Source organism: Marmota monax, unplaced genomic scaffold (genome assembly GCF_021218885.2).
Source record: "Marmota monax isolate L192 unplaced genomic scaffold, Marmota_monax_Labrador192_F-V1.1 WCK01_AAM20220418_F8-fsc00055, whole genome shotgun sequence".
Taxonomy (NCBI): domain Eukaryota; kingdom Metazoa; phylum Chordata; class Mammalia; order Rodentia; family Sciuridae; genus Marmota; species Marmota monax.
In genome coordinates, this window is record NW_026695205.1 from 4,476,176 (window position 1) to 4,482,486 (window position 6,311).

Below are 6,311 nucleotides of genomic sequence, written 5' to 3' on the forward strand. Positions count from 1 at the left end.
GCATAGGAAGAGGGGGTATTCCAGAGCCACTCTTCTCAAACTGGAGCAAATGGGGTGGCAGGACGGAGGAATCCAGACTGAACACGGCACCTGTTCCTGGAGCATCAATTTGACTCTAGAATTTGGGAGAAAGGTTTAGACGATGAATGTATTCAAACCAGAGCAAACAAATAGCAAGGGCAGAAATCTCATGAGTTTTTGTGACCAAGATCAGCAACTTGCTGATAGACTAGGATTAGCTCCTCCCTGACTCCCAGGGGTACCAACACCTTCAGGAGCCCCCAAGGGAGCACTGCAGAAGACATTTTTGAGGAACGAGTGTAGAAGAAGGTAGGAGATCCATTAATTTTATTTATCCCCTGGTCTCTGCCTCATGTCCCCAGGGGGTGGGGAGCCTCAGACAACAGGTGGCTACAGTCCCGGCTCCTTCGCTACCTTGGGGAATTTAGAAAGAAAGCAGTGCCTTGCACCTCGGTGGTTTCAGCTGCCAGGCCAGAACTCCAGATGGAACCCCTTTCCCTTAGCTGAATGATGTTGAAATAAAAAGGAATGGATCTTCCGGAGAGAGCTGCTTCCTGTGGCCCCAGCCGGGAGGGAGCTTGGGTGGCTGTGACAGCCACGGCTGTTGCTTTCCCACTGTTTCCTGCAAAGACACCGTCAACCAAGGGCCAGCCCATTCCCCACCAGTAGAGGCACCCTGAGGCCCACAGACCCCAGGGTCGGAATCTGCACACCCAGGCTCCCCCACACACACCGTTTACACATGCACATCCCATTATTCCAACTCAAATAGCTGCCAGGCCCACAGGCATTCCCAGGTGCCCTACCCAAGTCACAGTGACTTTGAGGGGCTCCGGGCAGATGAACCCACCCTGGGCATCTCTAGATTGTCGCTCTGAGAACTCATGAACACCAAGTCCTCCAGTCCTTCTGATTTTGAGTTTGTCATTTTTAACCTTTAACAGCCTTTTCAGGTAAAAATAACAAAGACCGACTTTGTAGCTACAATGTACTTGAAAAAGCACTTACTTAAAGACTGGGACAAAGGAAAAAGAAAGAAAATAACGGAGTGCGCTCTCCCCGGCGACGCACACCTCAATAAACTAAAATCAGAACCCACGGAGGGGGCCGGGGTGGGGGGAGAACCACGGCCCTGTCCTTCACGGCACCGTAGCTCAAAGCCTGGAGTCTGCTTGTTAACCATTGTTAACTAGTATTTTTAGTCCTGGTTGCTTTTAGCCTCTGTATAGTTCCTTTTTTAAACACATTTTCTATACGTTAATAAAAGATCCTGAAGGAATGGTGAGCGTGCATTTTCTGAGTCCCGCGCGCCCACCTTAATGACCCATCGGCCTCCCAGGGCCTGCACCTCTCCTCCAGGGCATCTGCCAGCCCGCTTCCGCCCAGACGCCCCCTCTGCATCAGCCTGGGGCCGGCACCCTCCGCCCTGCCGCCCTTCCCCCCTCTTCCCACTCCGGCTCCTGTGCTCTGCAATGGCCTCGCTGTCCCCTCATCCTTTCCAACACTCTTCCTCCTCCCTCCTCTCTCTCTTCTTCCCTCCCTCTCTCTCCCCGCCCCCTTGTCTCTATCTCCTGTCAGCTATCATCCCACCCTTCGCTGTTTCCATCAGAAAAAGGTCCCTGGCAGGTGGCAGCCTCTTTGGCCCCAGAATCACCATCTCATCTCCTCTGTCTGTGGTTCTGAGTCCTTGATCCGTCACAGTGAAGTGACTCACGGTCCAGCTCCCTCCTGCCTTCTCCCTCAACCCTGGAGTGCCCAGTGCCAGCCCCGTCTCCAAATCTCTAGTGCCACCTACGGGTACCAGCCGAGAATATTAGACAGACCCAGCGTCTCAGCCTGCCCACCCTCGGCTTAGTGGCCTGCACCACGGGCCAGGGCACTCTGACGGAGCTCATTCACCATGAGCCACTCTGATGGCGGCTCTGTGACCACCTCCTCTCCGACTTGGGAAAACATTTTTCTTTTCCCTCCCTTCTGGTGCATGGTATAAGATCAACTCTACTCCCAGGTTGCAGCAGGTTAGGCCCCAGCCAGGGGGGTGAGGGAGGAAGCTGTCTCTAGGACATGTCCACAAGCATGCGGTCAGGACGTGTCGCCTGGACTGGGTGGCAGCAGGATGGCTGAGTGTGGTGAATCCAGAAGGGCCCCTCCCCTGCTGGCGTGGAGAGGGTGCTTAGGAGCCTGCCTCGGGTGGCAGCCTGGCCAGGTCTCATGACAGTGGAGATCATCCAAGAGGGAAGGGTGGACATGGGGGGCTGAAGTGGACTGGCCCTTGGGAGTGGGCCCAGCAGCAAGTCCCCAGGGCCATGTGAGAGAGCGTAGGGCAGGCCCTCCACGGATGGTCAGGACAGGCCATACCTGGATCGCAAGGCGAAAAAAGGCCTTTCTCCGGGTTCCTTGTTAAAATGGAGAAATGGTGAGTATTTCAAAGAAGGAGCCAAACCCCAGCCCTGTAAATAAACCAAAAAAAAAAAAAAGAAGAAGAAAGAAAGAGTTCATCCTTCCTAATTTTTTCGGGGCACCAACCAGCTCCTTCACACCCCTGGGGCCATTGAGAAGCAAGAACAGCCTGGGCTCCCAGCCCCAGGACAGCCTGCCACTGGAACTGCCCCCCAGGCCTGGTGTGGGGACACAGCCCTCTCCTGTGCTCGACTTCCTCTTTCTTCCTCATTTCCTAAAAAAAACGGATTTCTAGAATGTCCAAAGAGGAAGGCTCTTGTGAAACAGCCACATTTCCTGGTTCTGTTTTAAATGAGCCGCACCTCAGGTAGTGGTCCCAGAGGAGGGGCTGTTGCGCTACTGAGGCAGACACCTGCCACCTGAATCTTGTCTAGCATGTTAGCCAGAAAATAGCGGTGGAAACTAACGGAATCTAGTGGAACTTAGAGGAACACCAGTAATTAGTATTTCTTCTGAGATGGCTGGATGCTAGCATTATGTTCTAACTTAAATGAGCATAATTCACCCATCGCTGAAGACCTCTGGGTACATTCACAACCATCTGAACACAGATTTAATTATTGCTGTGTTGTGGGAACTAAAGACTGCCATGGGTAAAATTAAGAGTGGGTTATTAAGCAAGAGAAATGTTAGCAGCATTAGTAATCAGTGCAATTACCCAGTAGCGCCTTGGCGCCTGTCCTGCCCCTGCTGGCCCTGGGGACCTGTGCTTCCTCAGCCTGCTTGGCCAGTCAGCAGTAAGACATCACCACAAAATGAGGGCCCTCTGGGCCTGTACCTTTCCTCTCATGTGACACCCACAATATACCCCACTGCACGGGCTCTCAAGGAATTACAAAAAAAAAATGTGCACTGGGCTTTAAACCCCCACAAACACGTCTCTTGTTCCCCTTTGTTTATCTACATTCAATGAGCACCTGCTGTGTACTACATTCCAACACTGACTCTGGTTAAAAAGATAAAAGTTTTTCCATCTTCCTGGAAGAGATCTGGTTTCTGTTTGGGGCTGGTGTGTGTGTATATGTGTGTGCATGCACGCACGCGTGTGTTTTCAGAGAAAAGATATTCTTTTATTTATTCATCCTCTCCTCACATGTTTATCAAATCCGTGTTAGGTACCAGGAACTTTGGTAGCCATTTGTAGTAGAGTAATGGTCCCAGAGGGGGGACTGTTGTGCTACTGAGAGAGACACCTGCCGCCTCACTCTTTTTCCAGAGAAAAATGATCAATAAAAGAGAGAGAGAGAGAGAGAGAAGAAAGAAGGAGGAACTGGCTCCTGTGGTGGTGGAGTCCCACCATCTGCCATCCGCAGGCTGGAGACCCAGGAGAGCCGCTGCTGCTGTTCAATCCAAACCTGAAGGCCTGAGAACTCGGGGAGCCATACTGTAAATCCCACTCTAGGGGCAGGAGAAGGCCAACCTCTCAGCCCCTCTGTTCACATCCTCAGCTGTCTGGCTGATACCCACTCACGGAGGGGAAGGCCATCTACTTGTCTCAGTTGACCAGTTCAGACGCCACCCCCATCTAGCGACTCCCTCACGGAGCCACACAGAGGGATCCTCCTGAACCTGAGTGGCCCACAGCATGGTCAGGTTGGCACATCACCTCAGCTGTCTCACACACCAACAAGTTGTAACCACCAAAACTGTCTCCAGACGCTGCCAAAGGTCCCCAGGAGGGGCCAAATCACAAGGCAGCGGAGGACACAGGAGTCACTCCTTCCCTGCAGGCTCTCCTACCATGGGGAAGGCGGACTCCAGGACGAGGCTCCAACGGAGTCTAACCCCCAGGCCAGACATTTACTCTGTCTCTTCCCTTCTCCATCCATCTCTACCAACTCCCTGCTCTCCTATCTAACTATCCCACACATATGTGAGGAAGGCCCCTTGCTTCAAAAGTTTTAAAATAGAATAGAGTAAAATTTCCAAATGTATGTTTATGTGTTCGTGAGGAACGGGAAAGAGAGATACAGTGCAAGATACACAGTTAATTAGGATGAGTGTTGTCATTTCAATATTGAATTTTTTAAAAAAACTCAGACACATTTCTAACACTTCAAACACTAAGAAAAGTGACAATTAAAAAGCTTCTTGAATCCAAAAGCTGACAGAACCTTCTCCGAGGACTGATTATCATGGCATCCTCTCCTGGGAGAAGGGGAGCATCGCTAAAGGTGCTGGCACTTTGAGATGTTGATGCTTTTTAATGCTCGAAATAAAAATTACTACCATCAGAGATTATCTCTAAGCATTCATTCATGGCTTGTGTGAAAGCTTTGGGTCTCCTCTTCACGACAAACAATAAGCTCTTTACGGGTTTCTGGGAAGCAAGTATAAATTTCAAGAAATGCAGTAGCGCTTATGAAAATTCAATATGCTAGCTGTACAGGAAATTTAAAGATCCAAGAGAAACAGAACTAAGAGGCAACGTGTATATTATGTCAGGGTGTTGGCAATACCTGCCTTGATTTGTGACTCACGCACTCACTTTTTATGACTTTTTTCCCATAAATAAAACTCACAGAGTAATAACCGAAACTTGTATTTATAACTGCAGCTACACTGAAAACACGGCAACAATGACGACCTGGGCTGCTCCTGAGAGCGACTCAGTGGGCTTGTTGAAAACCCAGAGGTGGTTGAAAGGAGTCAGGGTGAGCTTCCGGCCCTCCTAGCCCATCCCCAGCCCCATCACACACCCCTGAAAGCTTTTCCAGAAGTCTTGGACATTTAGTTGGCAACCCACTCTCCCACTCACCCTTTATGTTTTCCTTTAAAAATAAAATTTAAAAATATTTTTTAAAGGCCTGAATTTAACTCAGTCTGAATGTCAGTGCTTGCTGTAGAGCAGGGTTTCAATCAGCAGTACCGTTGACATTTGGGTCGGACCCTTCTCTGCTGTGGGGAGCAGACGTGTGCTCTGTAGAATGCTAGCACCACCCTGCCTGGCCTCTGTCCTCTACCCCGCAAGAGGATCAGCACACCCAACAAGTGTAACCACCAAAAATGTCTCCAGAAGTTGCCAAATGTCCCCTGGAGGGGCAAAGTCACCTCCAGTGGAGAGTCATTGTTCTAGAAAGATCTATCGTGAAAAGGTCATTTCACTCCAGACTAGACTTAGTGGAAACAACGTTTTAAGATGCCATCATCAGTCCGTTTCCATCAAAGGCACCCAAGAATTCCCCACTGAAGCATTGTCACAGTGTTTTTTATTAAACTCCTTTTGATATGGCTTATAAATGTTTTAAAAGTAAGTATCTCTGTTTCTTATTTAGGGTTTTTTTTAAGGGGGAGCGGGGGTTACAGTGGGGATTTTCATGGTGTAAGATTGGACTCCAGGTATGGGATAGAGTTTGTAAGATGGGGCTTACAGAAAATGAGTCTGACTCTCAACGGTCCAGTTTGTCCTGACTCTCCAGGAATCAATTAGGTCTAAAATTGAGAGTCACTTGTCAATTAGACCTTTGACTCTATTGCTTCACCCAATGGGCAATAATGAATGACATTGATTGTTTAAGGTCCCCAAATACCTCACCCTCTCTTTTGTCCTTAAGTTTTCTTAAGGAAGAAATCAAAGGTAAATTAGGCGCCAAGATAGAAGAAAGGAAAGTTGTGTATGTGTGTGTGTGTGTGTGTGTGTGTTGTTGTTGTTGCTGCTGCTGCTGTTTTCCTAAAATTCTGCCTAAAAATGAGACCCTGGTGCAGGATTTTGGTCAACAGAGCCAGGAAGGCCAGTGTCCCCTGCACATGCTCTCAAAGTCACAGCCCAGAGAGGGCTCCATGACGTGAGGGAAAGCAAAGGAGGAACGCACCTCCACCCGCAAAAGCTT